The sequence below is a fragment of the Rattus rattus genome, chromosome 2 (genome assembly GCF_011064425.1).
Source record: "Rattus rattus isolate New Zealand chromosome 2, Rrattus_CSIRO_v1, whole genome shotgun sequence".
NCBI classification, from domain to species: domain Eukaryota; kingdom Metazoa; phylum Chordata; class Mammalia; order Rodentia; family Muridae; genus Rattus; species Rattus rattus.
Genome location: NC_046155.1, coordinates 8,437,099 through 8,461,479, shown reverse-complemented (window position 1 = coordinate 8,461,479; position 24,381 = coordinate 8,437,099).

The window sequence follows — 24,381 nt, the reverse complement described above, 5'->3', positions numbered from 1 at the left end:
AAGGCAGTTTTGGGACCAGCGGCCTGTTGCTCGTGGTGGGTTGTACCCATCAAGTGCCTAGCATAGAAAGTACCTTCTGGTTTTGAAGACTCGGTTCTGGCTCCAGTTGTGCTGCTATGACAAATACCCCGGCAATAAACAGTTTACAGGGGAAAGGTTTAGTTGCTTATAACTCCAGGTAAACACACATCGTCCCAGGAACGTAAAGGCAGGAACTCGGGCAGTCTCAGCACACCTGCAGTCAGGAGCAGAGAGATGCATCGGTTGTGTGATGCCTACTTACCTGCTTGCCCTCAGCTAGATTTCTCCTCTCTTACACTTTGTGGACCACCCCTGCCTAGAGAATGGCATTCTCCACAGTGGACTAGGTCTTCCTGTATCTATTAACAAACTAGACACTCCCTCATAAATAGGCCTACAGGCCAACCTGATCCAGAGAATCCCTCTTCAAGACTCTCTGCCCAGATGATTGTAGGCTGCGTCAAGTTGACGCTCAGAGCTAACCAATATACTCAGTAAGGGGGTGGTGAAGATAATTTTAAAATAAAGTACGGCACTTATATTTCAGCAATTTTTTAAGACTTATATATAAGTACACTGTAGCAGTCTTCAGACACACCAGAAGAGGGCATCGGATCCTGTTAGAGATGGTTATGAGCGACTGTGTGGTTGTTGGGATTTGAACTCAGGACCTCTGGAAGAACAGTCAGCGCTCTTAACCGCTGAGCCACCTCTCCAGCCCTCATCAATAATTTTTAAAAAGATTTATTTTTATAATTTTGAATGTTCTGTGTCTTTGGGGGTGTTTGTGAACATGAGTACAAAGGCCTGAGGACACCGGAAGGGGTATCAGACACCTTGGACCTGAAAGCTTGGGTCATTGTTATAGGTTCTGGGAACCTAAAACTTTTTGTTGGCTAAAATATTTTAGTTGTGTGGTCATTTTCTTCAGACTGCAGAACCACTTCGAATGCTTTCTTCTTTTGACAGCATAGCTTGGCATAAGAGGGCGTGCGCAGGAGCGACTGCGCTTCTGGGTAAGAGCTCTGGTTTATCAGGAGTGCCCTGTACACGGCAGCACATGCTGTAGAATGAGCTTCTCCACGTGGCCACTGCCCAAGGGAGTAGCACAGACCCCTCTGCTACTTTTCAGACCTGCATGAAAAGTAGGCACCGTATGCTCAGCTTGGGCTGAAGGGGAGAGGTACCAGCTTTACAATCCCAGAGATACTTGGTAAGCAAAGTTAGAGCCAAGCCAACATATAGCCAGACGGAAAATGCAGTGTCCACTTCTTGTAGCTGGCTTCATACTCTGGCAACAGAGATTGAGGAAGGATCCAATTAGTGGGAAAACAGGAATGAAAGGAAACTGAGACAATGCCTTTCACCCTAGCCCATCTTATAACTGTGTCTCCCTTGGCCAAAAGGTGCTGAGAAAACTGTGTAGATTTTACACCAACAAGATATACCCTGAGGGCAGGGAAGAGAGGGTACGGTGTCTCCTACACACATCTGAGTCTTGTTAGGAACTATCTGGCCCCCGGGGGTCAGGACCTCCTTTACCTACACAGTTACCATAAAGCTATTTGCAGCCTCAGATCAGTCCACTGCAGTACGTACATACGTACGGCTCTTCATCTGAAACGTGGTGGGGGCACAAGGTCTGTCTGTGTAGCCAGAGTGCATGAGTTGTGAAAGAGCTATGCCAGAAACAGGTAGGAATGTTTGCATCTTCCCACAGTCTCTAAATATATTGACTGACAATAAATAATAAATTCACAAGCTATGTCAGTTTTGCTAACAGTCATTTTCCAGATGAATCTTCTCTCTCTCTCTCTCTCTCTCTCTCTCTCTCTGTGTGTGCGCACGCGCGTGTGTGTGTGTAACTCTCCCCGTCTCTATTTCTGTCTCTCCCTCTCTCTCCTCCCTCTTTTTCTCCCTCCCTGTAGACAGGGTTGTCCCTGTTATAATCCTTGATAGCCTGGAATGGTCTATGTACACCAGGGTGGCCTCAAGCTCACAAAGATCCACCTGCCCCTGCTTCCCAAGTTTGAACACTGAAAGCACACACCACTACAGAGACAAGCAGGGTCACAGGTTTGAGCTGAGTCTTGGCCTTAAATCAAACTGCAGAAGCAAGGTACAAGACCACATCCAGACAGATGACTGGGAGGATAAACAGAAGGCATTTCAGGGAGGCTCCACCAGCAGTGGGGGAGTGAGCAGTGCTGAGCCCTGGGACAGTTGGGGATTCTCTGAGGGTTCCTCAGTACTGAATGCTGAGATCACTGGATAGACTGTTACCATCCCGGCACTAGACGCCTCCTTTTTATGGAGTCCAGATTCCGCCGTGTCGTCGGTCTGGTGTGATCAGTCAGTCCTTGGTCTCCGTCTGGAGATCAGAACCCTCAACCCTTCCCCACCTGAGTTTTCTAGTGAAAACTGGGAAGAGAGCAGTTGGGAGCTGTTTATCACCTACAGGCAAACCTGAGAGCTGCCCTTTCACAATTTCTGTGAACCGTGCCGTTTCGTAATTTCTAGAAACCTTCCTGCTCTGCACACCAGATTTACTGCACTTCAGACCAGGTTTGCTAACAGATCCCAAACCGTATGGCTTTTCCACATGAAGAAGTCTGGAGTAGAGAAGATTCTCCACGGTACCTGATCTTTAAGACATCTAGAGATTTAGCGACAGCCCGTCATTTACTTTAACTTGAATGATGGGTATGAATCACCAAAGAGATTAGAAAGATGTTCAGAAGTCAACAGAAGCGAGGAGGCCTGGCTGTCTTGAGGTTGCCTTTCTTGTCAGGGAATTCTGTAACAGATAAAGCGTGTTTGCCCACTGTACTCCGAGGGACAGTTTGCCTTCGTTGTACCCAAGGCTAAGGGCTCGACGTGGATACCTCTTTTCATGAGACTCGCAAGCTTCAATGTGCTTCTGTTCACTACAGACTTGAACACGCTGGCTTGGTCTTCTACATTTCTAAGGGTTCTAGGAGCACTCAAGTTATCCAAGCACTTATTTTTCTTCAAACCTCTTAAGTAGAGCCCTCTTTTATCTTTTCCTCCTGTATAGACGTAACATAAAGCTGAAATTCTGCCTCAGTAATATTACTGCTGGCCAGTAAGCAATGTTGTTTATAGACAGAGTAAATAGAATATAATAGTATCATAAAGATATAGCACAGGAAGTAACCCCAGTGTCTTCTGGAGTCGTAGGTCAATATGCCCTGATGGCTGGTAAGACCTGACTCTAATGACTTTGGTCAATAATTTTATCAAGTAATTAGATTTATGAGAGCTGAAATGATGCTTATACCCAACATGCAATGATTTACTTTCTCGGCTTTGTGTCAGCCATGTGTCCAGAGACACAGCCTAGCACTGCTGTGAGCAGCCTGAGGTATTCCCTTTCCCTGAGGGACCACCACTCAGATGCAGCCAGATCCTTGACCAAATATTGCCTTTTTTTAAAATATATATTTGCTTTTTTATTAGCCCATGGGGATGCACACTCATCCAAGACCAAGTTTCTGTAACATTAATGTCCTCAAGAGTTAGAAAAATGTAGAAACAAAAGCTTAATTTCAAAAACTGAGCCATAGCAATCAGAGAAAGAAAACACGATGGGGCAGCGTATGGTGGCTCACATCTGTAACCCCGGCAGTAAGGAGGCTGTGAGAGAAAGATGCTCATGAGTAGGAGGCCAACCTGGGCCATGAGTTGCGAGCCAGAATGGGCTACAGTATAAGACCTCAGAGAGGGGTGGGGGCACAGGAACACACACACAGAAGCAGATGCAGTAATTTACATTAGAAAATCTTAGCCATGAGCCAAAGACGATAAGGGGTGTCCCTTTGATACTTAAATTTTGGGGGAGATACCTCACTACAAAAGAAACACAAGAGGCTATTTGAAAATTAGGCAGATCTTAGCTTTTCTGCAAATATTATTAAAAACCTGAGCTACAAGCAAGATGTGAAGCCAACTGGCCCTTTCTAAACTAGTACATTTTGTACTAGCTTATCTAACTCATGAAAGGAATACCCTTAGGTCCTAAAGCAAGAAAACTTTTAAATTTAATCTTTTATTTTAAAATATACATCTCAAAGACCGAAGAATTAAATAACATAGTTTGCCAAATCAAAACAGAGAGGGGCATGTCAAGGCCGGCTTCAAAGGATACACAGGAAAATCTCCAAACCAAGAGAGTCCTGAGAAACAGCTCGAAGTACAGGACTTCTGTGTGTGTGTGGTGGGTCAGTCCCTCAGGAGCACTCAGCTGGCCTGGGGGTCTGTCTTCTTTAGCCAGGTTGGAGAGAGCAGAAATCATAGGTAGGCCCAGAAGATCATTTCCATGAGCCCTTCCAGCAGCCCTGGTCCTGGTAGCTGTCCTTTCCTTTAGTAAAAAGCAGCATCTGCAGCCAGCTACAAGCAGCTCATAGTGAGACCAGAACTCTCAGTCCTACGGTGATAGACAGATGTTACAGCTCTTGTAAAGGCCTGAGGAGTCCAGAGTCATCCGCCCTAGGCAGCAGCTAGTGCTATGGTTCCTGGGTCTGAAGTGTTTGAAACGTTCAGTCCTTACAGCCTGACAGCTCACTGGAGCCCCTCCAGTGATCATGTTTTTGCTTCTCTGACTCATTCTCTCCTTCAGCCTCGCTCCGATCTCTCTCTCCTTTCTGCCCTGGTCATCCCCCAGGACTCTTCAGTTTCCTATTATTGTTATTGCCACAGTCACACCAAAAGAGCCAGAGTTGGGGCCGATCTAGGGCCAGTGGGAAAATTCCCACCACAAACCTCCGAGCACAAGGACCCCTCCCTTCCAGGAAGATAAAAAGCTGGTTTAGTTCCTAGAACAGCTGCAAGCCAAACTGTCACACAAAGCTACCTGTGACTCCCAACCGACCCCCACCCCATCTGAGTCCAATCTGAAAGTTGTTTCAATTCACCAAATGTGCATAGTACCCTGCCTAGTTTCCACTGTGCAAATCCTGCCCCAATTGTTTGAATTCTGCCCCAATTGTTTGCAAGATATATAACTCTCTGTTAGAGTCTGCTCAGGGTCGTCTTCCCTTGAAGTGGGAGGACCCTGACGTGTCAGAATTAAACTCCTCTTGCTTTTGCCTCCATGAGTCTCATTCAAGAGGTCCTAGAAGAGGTTCAACTCGGACCGCACAACACCTGTTGCTACATTCGGTAATAGCCAATGCCACTTCTGCCTGTCTCATCCTCATGGTCACAGCCCCTCGAGTCATCAATCTTCACAGCCAAGGAAAGACTTTTATTGAACCTAAGAACAGGGCAGAAACACAGAAGGTTATCTCAGGCAGGTCACAAAGTGAACCAAACAACTATTATATAAGCAGAAGAAGAAAAAGAAAAAAAAAAGCAGGGTGTTTGCACTGATCACAAGACATTCATAGAATTGAAGAGATGTGTTTACACCAATAATGAAATTGTCTCTTTTGTACCCGTAGCCGCAGTCCCTCTGCTGGGCCACCAGAGGAAGTGGCCCGCTTTGGTCTGGGTGGGAATAAATGCAGGGAAGTCTGGCATACGAGTGTAGACATTAGACTGTGCCTCAGCTAAATTACTCCAGATGTATGCAACAGTGACTTTCAGGCCGTGTGTGCCCCACCTTCAGCTATCAGACTATTGAAACGACAGACCTCAAAGAATAAAAATTTCCTCAGAAATCTCATGCTGGAGGAAGAAAATGTCCAAAAGCCCAGGTACCAGTAAAAAGGCTCATCTCCTACAGAGGAAATTCATACCACTCTGACAACTTACCGAACCACCTTGTGGACAGACTAGATCGAGTAAGACAATGATAGGTCAATGTCAAGCAGGACCACACCTCCACCTGGACTCCTACTATGCATGCTTCTTGCCCTATCTTTAAACCTAAACCTCATGTCAGTACTGCAAAGAAGGACCCGGGCATTGGATCTGAATTGATTGAGGTAAAGTGAGGATAAAAGAAAAAGGAGTCCAACCTCCACAGAAGTGCATGGTCCTTTAATCAGACCCACAAAGATCAGCACTCTAGGACAGTGGGACAGATACAGGAGGCTGGAAGGCATATGGGGCAGAAAAAGGAACTTTAGGGGTAGAAGATGCAAATCTGTTCCCTGCAGCACCATGGTTCATATTTTGATTTTATCAGAAACTTCCTGGATCCTAACGTCCTGAAGATGTTTTCAGCATGTAAACTTTCCTATTCAGAGTTTCTCTGCTAATCTAAGGGTTTGGGGTTATTAAAGTTCTTTATTGGAGCTCACTGGACTTCTTTATCTGTTCCTCTTCCCAACATAGTCACAATGAAGAAACCTTCCACTGCTATTTCTTTATTACCTCTTTCTTAAATTTTTTATTACATTCCCATGTGTGTGCACTTGCATGTTCGTGTGTGTGTGTGTGCACATGTGAAAAACACGGTTTCTCTAAGAATGCACTCTGAATTAAAACAGTTGTTTGCACTTGTCATTTTGTTTCAGTCTCTTAGTTTGTGTTTGTGGCGACTGACTTAATGACCATAGCAAGTCTTATTAGAGATTTATATACATCCCTGGAATTTGGAGAACCGATGCTCCCTGCACCTCCTCCACCACACTCATGCCCATTCTGGCGACTCTAGGTGCCAGAGGGCATCCAGCCCCCACCATGCAATGGTACCGATCTCTGCTGGGGTTTTCATGAAAATGGAGTAGGTAGGTACTGTTGAACCAGCATGTTCCAACTTAGGCTTGAAAGCCATCTTATAGTAAAGACAAACTGGGCTCATTCCTGTTTGTGATTAAACCCCTGTGTTTCACCTGTAACCTTAAGTACAAAAGGTTCTGTAATGGCTGTTCTAGGAAACAGCAACCATGTTTTTGTTTCAAAAAGCTGTTACAGCCATCTTGCAACCCTACCTTTGTTTCAAAAGGTTATTATAGCCACCTGTTGTTATGACTCCCTTGTTATGATCACCTTCTTACGTTCTGCTTCACCTATTTGCCTGCTAAATCTCCCATTTGGGAACCTCAACCCCTGAGCTATAAAAACTTTGTCTTCCCCATGTCCAAAGCTGACCTCTTAAACCCCACCTTAGGGGGAGGCAGCCTGTGTACATGAATAAAAAGCTTGCTTTAATTAATTTGGCCATATGATTTGGGTCACTGGTCTTTTTCTTCAGATCTTTGGGATTAACCATACATCTGTTTCTGAACTTCCTGGAAATAACTGGAGAGGTTTTTGTGACTTTTTCTTGTTCTTTCTTTCTGTCTGTCGGTCTGTCTACCTTTGCTGAAGAATCTATTTTTTAGATATGGGAATTTAAGTTAACTGTCTCAGCCACTGCTCTACTGCTATGAAGAGCCATCATGATCAAGGTAACTTATAGTTTCGGAGGTTTAGTCCATTATCAGGGTGGAGAGCGTAAGGCGCACAGGCAGACAAGGTGCTGGAGAGGTAGCTGAGACTTTTACATCCCAATCAGCAGGCAACAGGAAAAGAGACTCTAGGCCTGGTGTGAGCTTTTTGAAATCTCCAGTCCCCTTCCAGTGGCATCCACCAAGACCACACCTACTCCAATGAGGTTACTCCTCCCTTGCTGGTGCCCAAGCATTCAAATGCAAGGACCTGTGGGGATCGTTCTCAGTCAAATCACCACAACCGGCACAGTTTTATTCTGTCTGGGGTTTGTTTGTTTGATTGATTGGAAGGATTTGGCTCCTCTGTAGAGCTTTCTGCTAAGATAACCTTTATTCAAAACTATGAAGTCAGTACCACTGGAATCAAGGTACTCGGGATGGAAGGGGGAAAAGGTAATATTGCTCTCTCCCATAACATTTTTTATTAATTATTTTATGCGTATGAGATTTTGCCTGTATGTATGTATCTGTACCGCTTCCAAGTTCGATGCCTATGGAGGCTGGAAGAGGGGATCTGGACCTCCTGGAACGGGAGTCTTAGATGGTTGTGAACTGCCACGTAGATGCTAGTAACCAAACCCAGGTCCTTTACATGCGTAGTAAGTGCTCTGAACCACCGCGCCGACTCTCCAGCCTCTCTGTGTAAGTTTTCATTCTAGATGTATAAGTCTTTCAAATCAAAGTTCTGCCATTTAGTCAAGTATTAGAAATATAATTTGGATTCGACTGTCTATTAATAGAGCTGGTATATTTGTACTATTATACTTCTTTGTCTTATGTACCCCCTCAAAATTATATTTGGGCGTAATGATGTGTTTCAAAGATAATTAACATATAACACTGTGGCACAGCATGAGGAGACATATGGTCAGCCAGGCCGCGGTGATGCACACCTAGTAGTCCCAGTACAGGGAGGCAGAAACAAGTGGATCTCTGAGTTAGAGGCCAGCCTGGTCTACAGAGGGAGTTCCAGGACAACCAAGGCTACACAGAGAAACCCCATCTCAGTGCTGGGGTGGAGGGGAGTTGTGATCTTCCAATAATTTTTATAAGAACTATTTTTAGAGGGACAATATGTGAATTAGGACTCTCTGGAGTAAGAGAACTGATAGAATGGCTAGTTTTATGTCAAGTTGACAAAAGGTATAGCTGTCAAAGAGGAGGGAGCCTCAATTAAGAAAACACCTCCATAAAATTGGGCACTAGGCATGCCTATACAAAGTGGAAATTTCTAGTTTCTTTGGAGACTCAGTTGTGTCATGTGATGTTTTTCTGGAAACAGTCTTATGAGAGGATGTTTTTGCTGACGCAGACATGTGGGAGGATGGTTTGCTGAGAACAGACACATATTTTTCTGGAAGCTGCCTGGGAAAACGGCATGTGATATCTTGTTAGAGCAGACACTTGAGTGGACACCTGATGTTTGGAATGGATATAACTCAACAGACAGTGGACAACACTGTGGTATTGCATCGCCTTGCTACTCTTTGGTGGTCTCACTGAGAACGCTGAGGTATTGGTTCGCCTTGCTTTCTTTGCTGATCATTGTTTGTTGTGTCTTCATGTAGAGAAATGCACTGAAGAACTTCTGGTGGTCTCCCAGCAGCTTCTTGCCACTTCTGAAGACTCGGGATGATTGGCAGATCCTCGAGGTTTCTTCTGGATCAAACCGCCATTGCTGAGTTGTGAATGGTGTTTGCAAGTGGATTGAGCTACCACTGCTGATTCGTGTGGACTGAACTGCTGATATCCTGACAATGTAGAATCACCCAAAAGAACTAGTTCTAGGGCTGGAGAGATGACTCAGTGGTTAAGAGCACTGACTGCTCTTCCAGAGGTCCTGAGTTCAATTCTCAGCAACAACATGGTGGCTCACAACCATCTGTAATGAGATCTGATGCCCTCTTCTGGTGTGTCTGAAGATAGCTACAGTGTACTCATATACATAAAATAAATAATTCTTTAAAAAAAAAAAAAGAACTAATTCTAAACAGGTGCACATCTCCCTTTGCCTATTAACCTTTCCTTCCCACTACTTTCTGGTGGGTGGTGGGCTAGAAAGGAGGTTAACATGCATAAGAATACTTATTAAAGTAGGTTTTAAAAACTATAAGCCTACACCTGTAAGGTATTTTCTTAACTAGTGATTGATGGGAGAGGGCCCAGACTTCTGTGGGTGGTGCCATCACTGACTGGTGGTGCTGAGTTCTATGAGAAGGCAGGCTGAGCAAGCCACGGAGAGCAAGCCAGTAAGCAGTGCCCCTCCATGGCTTCTGCATCAGCTCCTGCCTCCAAGTCCCTGCCCTGCTTGAATCTCTATTCCCCACTTCCACCCCTTACCCCTCTCCTCTCTCCCATCCCTTTCCCCTCTCCTCTCTCCCATCCGTTTCCCCTCTCCGTTCTCCTACCTCGGTCCTGACTTCCTCAAATGATGAAGAACAATGATGTGGAAATGTAAGACAAACCAACCCCTTCCTCCCCAAGTTGCTCTGATCATGGTGTTTCACCACAGCGACAGTAACCTTAGGTAGGACATATACACATATGCTTTATTACAGTGGCTTACAGGCTGTGGTCCGGCTAATTCAATAGTGGTTCAGTCCACCAGAATAGATATCTTTGTTGGGGTCCAGGAATTGCCTCAAAAACCACACAAACCTGGTCTCAGTCAGACAGAGATAATCTATTGAGCATGCCTCAGGACTGGGGGACCAGGGTCATGGTCCTGATTTAGGAACTGAACCCCAGCAGTGAATTAAGATTCTACAGGGTTTTTAAGCCCAAAATCCACAAACATCTATGTGAAGTTATTTCACCAATCAAGATTTAGGGATAGAGGGGTTTCCTTAAGAACACGTCTTAGTTGTATGCTTATCCTGCTCCCATTGGTTGGGGTATTCAACTGTGTCTGGTGACTTGCCTGTCTAATATTCATGTCTTAACTTGTCTATCAGGAAGGGACTTGTCTAATATCCATGTCTTAACTTGCCAACCAGGATGTCAGTTACCTGTGTACATGTCTCTTTCTGCCAAGTAGGATGTCAGTTCCCAGGGAGGTCTTGGGAATTTAAACTTTTTCAACTACTACTTAAAGTGGAAATTTTATTCCAAATAGTTTCTTATATTGGTGCAGGTGTCTCTCTTGTGTTGGGGTTCATCCCAGGGGCAGCTTATACCATAAAAGCTTAAACACAGGTGCAGGAAGCACTACTGGGTGGTTGACTTGAGTCCAAGCTTTTATATACAAGATAGTTCTACTGCCTTCTATCTTGATTTGTTTCCAAGGGCACAGAACATAACAGAATATGTAATCAGTCTTGGCATTAGAAAGTTTCCTAGTAACATCAGAAGCATATGAGAACGTTTCCAATGGCGGGCTAGCCAGGTAACATTTTACCTAGGCCATAACATTCCATTGAGGCCTTAATATTTTACCTAGGTCCTAACAGTCTTAAGTTTATTTGGGGACTCCAAAGAAGTGGGTTCTAATACCAGGGAAGGAATGACTCAGGAACAGGACAGATGAGCTTGCCACCAAGAATGAGAGCAAGCAGGGAAAAGGCAAAACCTTTCTTCTTCTGCATTCTTTTACATAGACTACCATCAGGAAGTGTGGCCAAGATTTAGGGTGTGTGTCTTCCACCTCAAATAATCCAGTCAAGAAAATCCCTCAGGTTTTCATTGATTACATAAGTAATGAAGATCACTGAGGTCATATTTCGTCATCAATTTGGAATGTCCTTAGAGTCTGTAATTTGTATAAATATTAAATCTATTTGATATTTGAACCAGAAAATAGTCACGGTATATAATTATTGTTGCTTTGAACTTTCAGCCTTTGACTTTAAGGATGGACTGACCCAGTCAGTATCTGTGTAGGCACAGCTCTGTATGAACGCATTCACACATATCTCTCAATATTCAAATGAAACAGTTTATTAAGTCACAAAATAGAAATTTTGTTAAGTTGCTGGAAATCTTTATCTAGCTGCTCAGATAATATGATAGTATGTGTGTATGTGTCTGTGTTTATATGCCACAAGTGTATAGGTACTCACAGAGACCAGGAGAAGACATCAGATTCCTGAAACTAGGAGCCAAACCTCTGTAAGAGCAAGAAGTGCTCTTAACTACCGAGCTATCTCTCTTGCCCCAGAAATATCTTAACATATGATAATAGAACCTCCTAAGGTTCTAAATCGGAGACCTCCTAAGTAATGTATTAAAAAACCTTTTATCAGATATTTAATGTTTACAGACTTTCATTTGATGCTTTAAGTTAGTATACAAAGTAACAGGTTGCATTATAAGATGTGCAGTTGTTAAATGTAAAGTTGTATTAACAGTACTATTTTTATGACAATTATGGGTATATACATGTTTTCAAAAGTCCTATGTGAATGCAGATATGGTACATGATTCCCTTTCATGACGGAAATGTAGAAGACACCAACTGCTACTGCTAAAAACCATAGGTGGTGTCTGGGCTGTAGCCTTGCTCTGTGGACGACAGGCAATTGTTGAATGTCACCTAGAGACAGAAATAGCTTACGCTCGAACAGTGATCACGTTGCTTTTGTTGATTTCCGAAAAGGAATTTCTTCTGTTGTCTTTTGAGACAGGATTTCACTGTATAGCTCTGGCTATCCTGGAAATCACTGTGTAGACCAGGTACTTATAAAAATCCTCCTGCCTCTGACTCCCAAGGGCTGGTATTAAGGCCTGAGCCGCCACCACCTGTTACTAAGGGATTTCTAAGCAGCTTTGCATAAGACAACCTTAAGATGTAGGTTTGGAAGTCAGTAGACTCTGTTGTACACAGCTACCGGCGTAGCAGAGGCAAAGGCAGATAGGATTCTCTCTTTAGTTTTGAGCAAAATTGTAAATCCACTTATTCCTTCATTTTCCTGCACATTACATTGCATTGTCTTGATGTGGGTAAATACCCAGACCCAGAATGAGTCTCATGGCAGGGGCTCCAGCAACAGGCTCTTGAGCCCTGGTCAGAGTTTGTTAGCACACTCCGACTTGTTGTTCTAGGGTGATACTATCCATGCTGGGTTGGGCTTTGATGGTTTGCAAAGCTCAATGCTACAGACACTCTGTCTAGTGGTTTTTTGTTTTGTTTCCTTTTTTTTTTTTAAGATTCGTTTATTTTTATGTGTGTTTTGCCTATATGTATGTTTGTATAGTCTTAGATTTTTCAAAACCTACCTTTAATAAGGCTTCTCTTCTATCCCACCGCCCAAAGGTAGAGGAGAAAAGATGGGAAACAGGACTAGGGGGTGTGGACCTGTTTAGAAGTAGTTCCAATCTCCATTGTTAGGATACCAGCAGTCCAGTTCAAAGAAACATGAATCAGCAGTGGTGACATGATCCAGCAGAAACATCCAGGCCTTCACCAAATCAGCACAGGACAACTGGAGCTACCAGAAATAGCCAAGGCGCCAGAAGTTCTCCGCCATGCCTCTCTCAAGGAAGTGAAAGTCAATGAGGATGTGAGACCAACAAAGCATTGCAAGGCTAGCTATGCAAGCCCCCCATTATTCTCTGTTGAGTCTTATTTATACTCTCTGCAAACATCATGTGTCTTCCCACGGGTCTTGCCTTGGCAAAACACCACGTGAGTCTGCGTTACATGACACGACCAAAGACTTCCATTCCATGTCTGTGCACCACTTTCATGCCTGATGCCCACAGAGGCCAGAAGACATCACTGAATCCTCTGGAACTGGGGTTATATATTTTATACAAACAAGCTTCACACCCAGCAACCATCAACACTCATGGAGGCCCACACTCTGCTGGCTCTGTTCCAGGGACAGGAACCATGTCGCTTTGTCCCTTCTGTGACATGCAGGGCTTGGCAAATGGATAATAAAAATTATTTTTCATAGTTTTAATTGCTTTAAATTGTTTTAAATTATCAAAATGAAGATACTTATAAGGTCAAGGTCAATGGTTATGATGGTATTATACACCCTCTATGAGAGAGGTCAAAATAGAGCAGGCCTAAAAAAATGAAGGACTGCTGGACTGAATCAGTCTGTACTTTTAATGACTTTAGACAACTGGTCAAAGGACGGGCTACGTTGGGAGAAAGGCTCTAGGTTTGTGTTAACTGGAAAGAAGAAAGGGCTTTGGATTCCTTCCAAAGTAATAAAGATCAGATTTGATAGAGAGAGACTCTCTGAAGATCGCAGCTACAGACAGGAGAAAATCAAGAAGATCAAACAAGCAGGCAATGTTTTTCCTGACCCCTCCAGTTGGCGAAAACTCTTGAAACTGACTGAGAAAGAAAAATGTCTCCAACCAGAACTTCAGCTTGTATGGCCAATAAATCTTGTTGGCTACAGAGTCAAACAACACCCGATCTAAGTGTCAGCCATGTAGTGAACCCATTGGGCAGCTACTACAACAGCAGGAGAATGTCAAGAGTGCAACATCAGATACAGTGGTGAACACGGTTAGACCTTCCTATAATGTCAGAGTTCGTTAAATAAGCATGAATTTACAAAGTTCAGTGGTTTCAGCAGCAGTGGTTTGCCGAAGATCCCTGTTTTCTTTGATAATCCTGACCAAGGCAAACACTTTGGCTCCTATCTTAATTAATAATATTAACTCTCAATCATACATTACACATCACACAGTAAATCTATGTATAGGTTATGAGGTAAGAATACGAGGGGGCCACAGCAAGGTTTGGGAGGTTTCCCAAATCCTGAGAACCTCAAGGAAGTTTATTGGAAATGCCTACCTTAGAGTTTGTACCAGTAGATAACGATCCTACCAAACAACAGGGAAGAAGCTGAAAACCCTGTGGTAGCTGCAAGTCAGGCCATGGAAAGGCACAAGTTTGACAGTGAAGCTGCAGAGATAGAAGAGCAAGATTGGATCCACACAAGGAAATAGGTGGGAGGATGTTGTGGGTGAGTAGATGGATGGGTGGGTGGATGAATAGATGGGTAGATATGTTGGTATGTGGGTGGATGAGTGGTAAGTGGGTGAGTGGATGGATAGGTGAATGGGTGGGTAGAGGGTGGATAGGTGAATGGGTGGGTGGGAGGGTGGGTAGGTGAATGGGTGGGTGGAAGGGTGGATAGGTGAATGGGTGGGTGGAAGGGTGGATAGGTGAATGGGTGGGTAGAGGGTGGATAGGTAGGTGGATGCACGGATGAATAGACAGCAGATTTAGATGATCAAACAGGTCAGGCAGATAGCAGTTGAGTAAGCATTGTCAACAGAGGATGCTGAGAAAATATGAAGGAAGCACCAAGGCCTTTGGCAGTTCCCTGTTTGTGAGTCCCTGTTGCACAAACCAGGTAGTCAGATGGCGGATGTTAATCCTACCAGGTGAGAATAAGGCCACCACCACACTTTTGAGCCAAATTTGATATAAGGTTGATTTTATTGCAGTGTACCCATGAACTGCCCAGCAACTGCCTCCTGAGTCAGGTTAAAGACAGCAGCAGCGATCCATTTCTTTGGCTCCTTTTAAGGAGTAAAATCACAAGTAATTGGAAAGGAGGTTTACAGAAGAGAGACTATGGAGCGATACAGAGATACAGAAGAATCTCAAACAAGCAAACCAAGCTCCGTGTGGGTGCCTTGTGACTACGAAGGGTCAGGAAGAGTAAAGGTATTCTCACAAGCAAGTCAGAGTCATCTGTTAGGGCAAGTCAGTCTTCAGGAGACAGACTTAAAAACAGCAACTCCGTTCTTGGAGTAACTGGAACTCAGTGTTAAGAATATAGCATAATGTCTCTGCCTTCAAAATGGACTTGGGCAGGTTCCTCAAGGGTCGGTGGTGGCTGTCACCACAGCCATGAAAAGAAGAGCAGTCTCCGTCAAAGTCTCACTTCACGAAGTTCCTGGCACAGTTCTGCAACTTCTGGCTATGCACGTTCTTTGGCTATTATTAGATTCCTGGACTGAGCTTGGAAAATTTCCCCAGTTAACTTCCTATTGTCTTATTAATAACCGCCCTTCCAGGTTATAGATGGACTTGCTTTTGTTATTCCAGAATGGTAGATTTTTGAGGCAGATTAAAGAGATGGAAGGCAGAAAACTGAGGTTTCCGACCTTGGATGGGACCATGTTTATCGATGCACTTGGTAAGGGGGTGACATAATCTACCCCTCACCCCTGGAAGTCGAGCCCTCTGTAACCCTTTTTTAGGGGTGAGAATGACCACGCCCAGGAGTTCACTTTTCCTCCTGTAAGCCCTCTTTAGGGAACTGTCTTGCCTGGCTGCAAGGGAAGCTAGGAAATGTCGTCACTTAACAGGAAACCCAGATTCAGTTCTAAGCACCCAGTCTGTAACTCCAGCTCTAGGGAATCCATTTCCCTCTTCTGGCCTCCACTCCCACTGCACACATGTAGTTTACAGGCAAACACGAGGCAGAACATGCCTACATATAAAATAAAAATAAAGATTTTTAAAAAGCTCAACTTCTATCTCCTCTCCAGATTTGAGGATGGGACATGGGAGGTTTGCAGACCTTTTTGTCCCTCCTCCCAATGTGGCTACGTTTAATAAATCACTTGCTTTCTCCGTTTAATTTGGTGCTTATAATTGGCTTATTCAGGGCAGATGGCTGCACTGACTTAGGACAGGGTTAGGGGTTAGAGTTGTGTCCCCCCAAGTTCTATAACACTCAATTATGACAGCAAGCAGGCACCTGGCAGAGACTCAGAAGTGCTGCCCTGGGTAAGCAGCTGCACGCAGCTTCAATGGGAAGAGGCTTCTGGGAATGAAAAGTATTTTATCTCATTAATCAGAATAATTCCTCCTAGCTCCTTTTGGTTAGCTTGGTCTCCGCCCAAGACCAGAGAGTAGACTTTAGAGCAAACCCCAGATACCATCACCTTTTCATATGCTAATTCAGATTCCAGGAAAGGGCAAAGCTGATGTTTACATTTCTATCGTCTCCAGGGAACCGGCAAGTAAGGGCCAAAGCTTTAATAGCTTGAGGCTACTGTAGCAATAACAAGGAAAAAAAAAAAAGCCTTGATTAGTTGAGCACTGAAAACACCCCTACGATTTTTCCATAACTAACAAGACAAATCCAGTATCTCCTGCTATATTTGCATAACTACATTTTCTCTCTCACCAGTTGAAAGATGGGCCTGAAAGATGAACTGAAGGCCAGAGAGGACAAGATTGCTCAATCCTTGTGAGCCAAACAGGCAGCCTGTCTTTGTTGAAACTGACTACTCTAAATCCGGGCAAGACTTTTCAAAGTTAAAACAAAACAAAACAAACAAAACCCGGGGGGAGAGTCTGAGTTTTCAGGCTTCCTAGTCCCCCTTCTCTTTTACCCAGGCACTCTCTCTCTGTGTGCACTTCCACATCCCTGATAAAAGCAGTTCTTCACCGTCTGACTCCGTGTGCTGTCTCTGAGATTTTCCCAGCTGCTACCTGGCACATTTGAGATTTTTTTTTTCCTGCTGTTTGGCTGAGGCCTGCCCCACTAGCACAGCGGCAGCCATTTTGTTCCATGCCCACCAGCTACTTCCCATTGTTGCTGTGACATGCCTGCCAGTCACTGACACAGAAAAGTAAGGACTCAGAGCAGGGCCATGTTGAGCTCATACCCTGTTATAGTCTGTACGTTATGAAGGTTTGCCAATCTTAAGAAATTCCACAATTACAAGCTTCACATAGAACCCATCAAATTAGAGGTCAATGTGAACTGTTGTGTCTAAATTGGCTTGACTCAGAGCTGACCACCGGGCAGCACTTCCAGCACCTGTGTATGAGCTCATTTTGGGTTTTGTGGCTTTAGCCTTTATAAGCTGGCTCTGAGAAATGTCCAGTGCACAGCTTTGAGCTGTTGCCCTGGTCAATCAGTCTTGGGGTGTACGTTCAATAAACCATCCCTATTTAACTGAGATTGGTGTACGTGTGGTTTATGGGGCAACTGGACCCCTAACAGTTTATTTATTTTTCCCTCAACACAAGGCTTCTCTGTGTAACCTGGCTTTTCTGGAACTTGATCTGTAGACTAAGCTAGCCTCGAACTCAGAGATCTGCCTGCCTCTCCCTCCCAAATGCTAGGAATAAGAGCACTTACCACCACCACCTGGCCTGCTTTTTAATTCTTTAACTAACAAATTAAATGAACCTAATTAAGACCCTGTAGACATAATGGGAGACTAGGAGTTAGACCCCCCTGGTAGGCAGAGAGAGAGGGAGAGGGGACGTGGCTAGCTAATAAAGATGACAAATTTCCAAGATGGCTAGCTTCTTCCTCAACCTCCTGACTTGAGACAAAAAGGTTTTATCTCCCACCCACAGGATCCCCTCTGAAGGACTGGCTGAGCGAGTTCAAGGTCTGATCAAGACACTGTTGTGAACCAATAAACTGGCCAATCCTAAAGTAGGAGAGAGGAGTGTTAAACCTGAGAATCAAGAGGAGAAAACACCAATTAATCCAAGCTGTATTTTGGGGTGCACTCAGGAATGGCCAGCTGGCTGTCTCACCCTAAGTAAGGATTTAAGAGAGCAGTCCCTGGGGCTTTGTGAAGTCCCTTTATAGGAGAGGGAAGGTGTTAGCAGGTAGAGAGAGTTAGTTGTTACTCAACTGGAAGGAAAGGAACCAGAATAAGGATTACATCATATAAGTGGGGTTGGGAGCAGTTTACATCAGATCTAGGGAACGGGAACTTAGTCGTAATTACAAATAGAAACCTTAATTTGCAAGGACTTAACATAGATCAAACAGAACCTTATTCTTTAACTATAAACAGAAACCTTAACCTGTCCAGGAGCAACAGGAACTTCTACAAACAGAAACCTTAACATGCAAGGTCTTAGCACAGGACAGACAGATTCAGAATTGTCTTAGTGGCAAACAGAGCCCTTAACCTGCAAGGTATAATGTTGGTATTCTGTCTAAGCTCCACCAAGCTACCTGGCAACAGCCAAATATGCTCCGCCCCACAGTTGCCTGGCAACAGCCAGCTGTGCCTAACACTATATAAAGGGTTGCTTGCCCCCTCCTCTTCCTCTTTGCTCTTCTCTTCTCTGTGCCCTCTTCCTCTTCGCCCCTTCTCTCCCCATCTCCCTCCCCTCTTTCCTCCATGTGCCCATGGCCGGCCTCCTTTGTTCCTCCCCTCTTCTCCTCTTCTTCTCTCGTTAAACCTTTCCTCGTGGAGCCATGTTGGTTCAGTCTGGACACGAGTGGAGATTTAAACCCCAACATATATGTACTGGGTACTTTTCTGTGTCAACTTGACACAAGCTCGACTCATCAGAGAGGAAGGAGCCTGCGTTTCGGGAATGCCTCATGAGATCCAGCTGTAAGGCATTTTCTCAGTTAGTGGTGGACAGTTAGACGTTGTGGGTGATACCTCCTGGTGCTGGTAGTCCTGGTTTCTAGAAAACAGCAGGCTGAGCAAGCCATGGGAAGCAAGCCAGTAAGCAGCCCTCCTTCGTGGCCTCTGCATCAGCTCCTGCCTCCAGGCTCCTGCCCTGTTTGAGTTCCTGTTCTGACTTCCTTCAGGATGAACAGCAATTTGGAAGCATAGCCAGAATAAACTCTCTCCTTCCCAACCTGCTTTTTGGTCATAGTATTTCGTTGAAGTAAGAGAAACCCTAAGACAGTATAGCGTTCCTGTTTTGGCCACACATTTACTGCTCGCAAGGTATATTGTTCCTGTTTTGATCTCATAGGAGGAAAACTCTTCTACGTTTTAAAGGCCTCCAGCCCTCGGGAAGACACTGGGTTTTTGGCTTCCCAAGTTCCCCTTCTGCTTTGCAGAGGGTCTGTGCTCTGTATGCACGCTTCCTCCCCCTAATAAACATCTTCTTTTAACTACCAATTCTCCCAGTGTTGAAGATTTTTCTGCTGCTACCTATTACGATTCAGATATTTTTTTTTTCTGCCTTTTAGTTCTTTTGCTGGCAGAGAAAATGAGTCTGACCAAGACCCCTAGATTCTATCAATAACACCACCAGCTGGGTAGCTTCTCACTCAATTCAGTCACTGGGAAATAAAAGAAAGAGGGACCAAGCTTTCCACAGTAGATTGTCCTTTAATGAGGACAACAAAGGACACCAGTCTCTCTGGGGAAGTGGAGACTTTATGCAAGGCACCAGGGCCTTGGGGACTTCATGGGGGGTGAGGGGCGGGGAGAGAAGGGAACTCTGGAAGGGAAGAGTCTATCTGCAGGTCAGTTCCCTCGCAGTCTCGGAGTGGGAAATGCATTAGACATTGGCACTTGATCTCATCAAAAGGTTTCTGGGGTCCTAAGAGCCCACAGGTGTTCTCCATCAGCCAGGTCAACTTTCTGGAGTTTCTCAGCCCACCTAAGACTTTAGGTTCTCAGCCCTTCAGAGACAGCAACAGATCCCACAGGTCAGGGCTGAGACCAGAACACTAACTCCCCACATACATATTCACTTCAGATGCCAGTGACAGCCCCTGGCCATGACCCCACCCATGCTTCTGGATGGCAGACCATACATTCAGACAGACTTCTTGAGTCAATTCATCTTCTCAAGTCTCCCACAAAACTCAAGGGAACACTTTTACTGACCGCTTTATTGTAAAAGATAGTTTAAGAGTTATAACTATTTTACCTTTATTTACTTATTGGGGGACAGTGAAATCATGCTACATGTTGTGTCATAGCCTTGGGTCATGAGGAATTGAATCAGGCTGTGCTTGGTGATAGCCCCTAGCTGTAAATAATAGCTTAGTCCCAGTCTGACCATTCTGCTTCACTCGAAAAAAATATGTCAGGGCTGGAGAGATGGCTCAGCGGTTAAAAGCACCAACTGCTCTTCCAGAGGTCCTGAGTTCAATTCCCAGCAACCACATGGTGGCTCACAACCATCTGTAATGGGATCCGATGCCCTCTTCTGGTGTGTCTGAAGACGGATACAGTGTACGCATATACATAAAATAAATAAATAAATCTTTAACGGGTTGGGGTTTGGCTCAGTGGTAGAGCCCTTGCCTAGGAAGCGCAAGGTCCTGGGTTCAGTACCCAGCCCCGGGGGGAAAAAAATATGTCTACATATCAAAAACAGCCCTCCTTGATGCCAGTCAAACCATAAAGTAACTTCCTGGTAGTTATGCATACATTCATGCAGACACATGTTCACGCACATGTACATACATCCATACGTACATACATACATCTTTACATGCCCCCCTGCTCCTTTAAATGCACTCAACCTTCATCCAGAGGAAAGGCCAGGGCCCCTCGAGGTTCCAGTAGAGCAGTCTCTGCCTGTTGAGACCAAGTCTGCCTCTCCTCCTGTTTTCTGGCATCTGGTACTGAAACCCAGGGTCTTTTTAGGCTCCCCCGGGCAACATGTTCTCCTTCTTTCCTCTGCAGGATCATTCCTTTTGGAGAAAAGACATCCTCTGAGCTCACTATAGAGGCTAAACAGCCACCGGTTTTGACCGGTTTTGACACTGGACCTCTTATCTTCGGGGACTCTGCCACCATAAGTTGTGCAAGTCTCACTGATTGAACCCCCTTTTGAGGACTTTACTGGTGCTCTGTATAGACCCATCTTGACCTCAGTCCTCTGCTCTCCTATGAATCAACCCCATCCATCTTCCTCTGGCCTCTTCCTAACTCACTGATATCCAGGCTGGAAGGACTTTGCCATTTGGTCACTGCCATTCATGTACCCAAATTCTGCAGGACAAAGTAAAGCCTGTGTCTGACCAGAGATGCGCTGACCAGATCCTAAGTTCCAGGGGCTTCTCACTCCTCCAGATCACAAAGGTGGAGGTTCTGGAAACCTCTCACATTTAACTCTGTGATTCCCCTGAATCTTAGGAGTGTGGGGACAGGCCCTCCTAATACTCTGATCACTTTCCTCTTTCCCTCAACCTGGGAGACACATAGACAGTGGGGTTAGGCACTCCACCCGTCCTGCCTATCATTTCAAATTCAAACTAAAATTTTTAAAATGGGATCTAGATTATCTGTCCCAAAATATTTTCCCTTGGTTTGTCTTTGAGGAAATTTTAAAAAGCTCTATCTTAGCAAACTCTAACCCACCAAGCCCATTCAATTATGCACTCAAATGTGGCCTCAATACTCCCTCAGTAATGGGCATCACTGGCCCCAATTCGGAACTTGTGGTTTGACATTCTTACAGACCTAGACAACTTTCTCCTACAGAACGGCAAGGGGTCTGAGGTACCCTATGGCCATGGCTTATTCCCCCTTCATGCTCACCTCTCTCTGTGGTTCCTGCTCTGCCTCCACAAGCCTAGACCCAAACCTGACCACCACCTCCAATTTCTTGGCTTTTGATCCCACTAACGAACCTCCATCCTTCTCTGCCAATAGCAATGCCCTACTGCTCAACCCTTAGCTTATCCTCAGAAACCCCCAGAAACCCTACCCCCCCAATTCCCACCCTGATAAAATGTTCTGTCAAATAATTTTGAGATGTTCTGCCACATACCTACATAACCAAAATTCCTCTGGACACCCCCCAACTCTTGAAAGCTCCCTCCCCCCAGTCTTGTAGTTCTTGAGCTAGATAAATCCGACTTTCTCCTTTGTTCAATTCTGCTCTTTCAAACCCCACTTTAGAGAGACAGCCCTGTCTGGCAGAAAATAAAGCTTGCTTAGTGTGATGACCTTGCCTGGGCAGCGCAGCAGAGCTGGCCCTGTTTACACGGGTTGTAGAGGAGTCAGACCAGATGATGTAAGAGCAGAGGAGCCCAGCACCACCCTCTCCCTCGCCTGCTACAGCACTGAAGAGAGAAGGCCCTGCACCTTACCTGGGCAACACAGTGATGCTGGTCCTCCCGGTGTGGGTGAGGGTTTGGCTGTCCTCACAGGAATGAGAGCAGGAGAGCTGGCACTACCCCTGCCAGCTGCAGCAGTGGGTGAGCTCGCCAGGGCAGTGTAGACAGTGTGAGTGGTGTGAGTGTGGGAGAGTTGATGGGCTGATCAGCTCAAATGCCACCAGGGCCAGGTCCAGGTCCAGGGCTTTCGGTCGCCCACCCCAACATCTCCCTCGTCTGTGAGCTGCCGCAGCATGTGAAGGGGCTGGTCCTGCAGATCCAGAGCTGCAACATCTCCATGACACAGGACAATGACAGGATATCTGATAGATCCAGTATTGATAGTGTAGAGAAGCCAGGGGCCTTGAACCAGACCAATGACTCGTTGCAATGAACATCTGAGAGCGGAGAGGTATGGATGGAGGTGTGTACTGTGGGACACACTGAGACGTATAACAGCTTCCACAAGATTTTCTTTTCTTTTGTGGAGGAGGGGAGGTTGAAAGAGTAAAAAATCGGTCCGAGGGGACGGGGAGATGAGTGGGATTAGGGTAAAGGATATGAAATCTGGCAAGAATCAATAAAAAGTTAACCAAAAAAAGGCGAAAAAAATCTAGGGGTTAAAGAGATAGAAAAATTGGGGGGTTGGTGCTCTCTCTTTACTCTCATTGAGTGGGATTAACAAAATATACTGTATCCTGACCTTTGCCCTCACCCAGGATGAAAAGGACCGCATCTGGAAGGCAGCCTAGGACCACACTGATAAACTCCATCAACAAAATGACACCCTCCCCTCAGGGAGGAGACAGTCCCTTTGAGGGACCCAAGCTGGAATCATCAGCACAGTGGCACTGGGACAGAACACCTGCAGCCAATTATAACTTATTTAGCTGAAGGCTTGCAAAATAAGTCAGCTCACTCTGGAGCTGACTTCGCCATCCTAAAAGAGGCCACTCAGGGCCCCAATGAAATCCTGCTCTTAGCCCACTTCGCGGGAGCGGTAACAAAGTGTACTAACGTATAAGTCAATGCCTGCCCCACCGACCCCCAACCCCCAGCCCACGCAGGGAGCTTCGTTACTCCGTGTTCATTTCCTGGGTCATGCCCCAGGCATTAAACACAAGCTCCAAAGATTACAAAAGGGACCCCTAACTCCTCAAAATGACTCCTAGACATGGTTTTTAAGGTTGAGGCCAAAAAGGGAAAGGAAAGAGATCATAAGACTACAAGACAGGAGAGAATGAATGCCAGTTTCTAATTCCTGGCAGTGACTCTCAACAAAACAGCCTATCTCATCACTCGATGTCCTAAGGAAGCAGGGTCAGCCCCCACCCCCAAACACACAAACACACACACACACACACACACACACACACACACACACACACACGTGCACACACGCACACACATCTTGTTTTCAATGCAATCACACTGGCCACTGAGCTATGGAATGCCCTAGCCTATAGCCACATTCCAAGGGTTGCTCCAGCAATAGAAAATGGGATCGCTGGAAGGTGGATTGGGTGTTGGGTTGCCATGGTGTTCCCATGACTTCTCTTGACATTCCTCAGCCAATGCCTTGGACCAGTGAAAGGGCTTCAGTTCTTGGCCCCTGGATGGATGCCACCTTGGCTCATCAAAACTCAGGGGGAACAGTACAGTGGCTGGTAGAATTCTTTCTCTCACACTTTCCCATACCGACACAGGGCTTCTTTCTCCTTGCTCACCGACTGGCATGGGCCAACCAAAACTACTACCTTAGCAATAATAGCAATCTCAGGAATCCCCATGATCCGTTCTGTACATCTGACTTGGTTGCCAATTTGGCAACATAACCTTCACCCATTGTTTTACTCTAATGCCTCACCTATGAGGACCCAGACATGCTGTGTGCCTACCCAGCAAGTCACCTGGACTTTTTTTGCCCCAGGGATTCTGGGACAGCTCTCACTACTTTGACCAAGCCTCACAAAAGGACCTCAGCAGCCTAGATTCATCCCCTACTTTACTTCTCCAGCATCGAGATGACATCCACACCCTTCCTTGACTCTCTAACCTCTTAACACTCCAGGGTCTACTAACACAAGGCTCAGACCTGCCAGCTATCAGTCACCTACCCCAACCTCTCAGTCTCACAAGAGGGGAGAACTGTACCCCAGGGCTAGAGGAACTCCTCACCACTACTGGGGCCC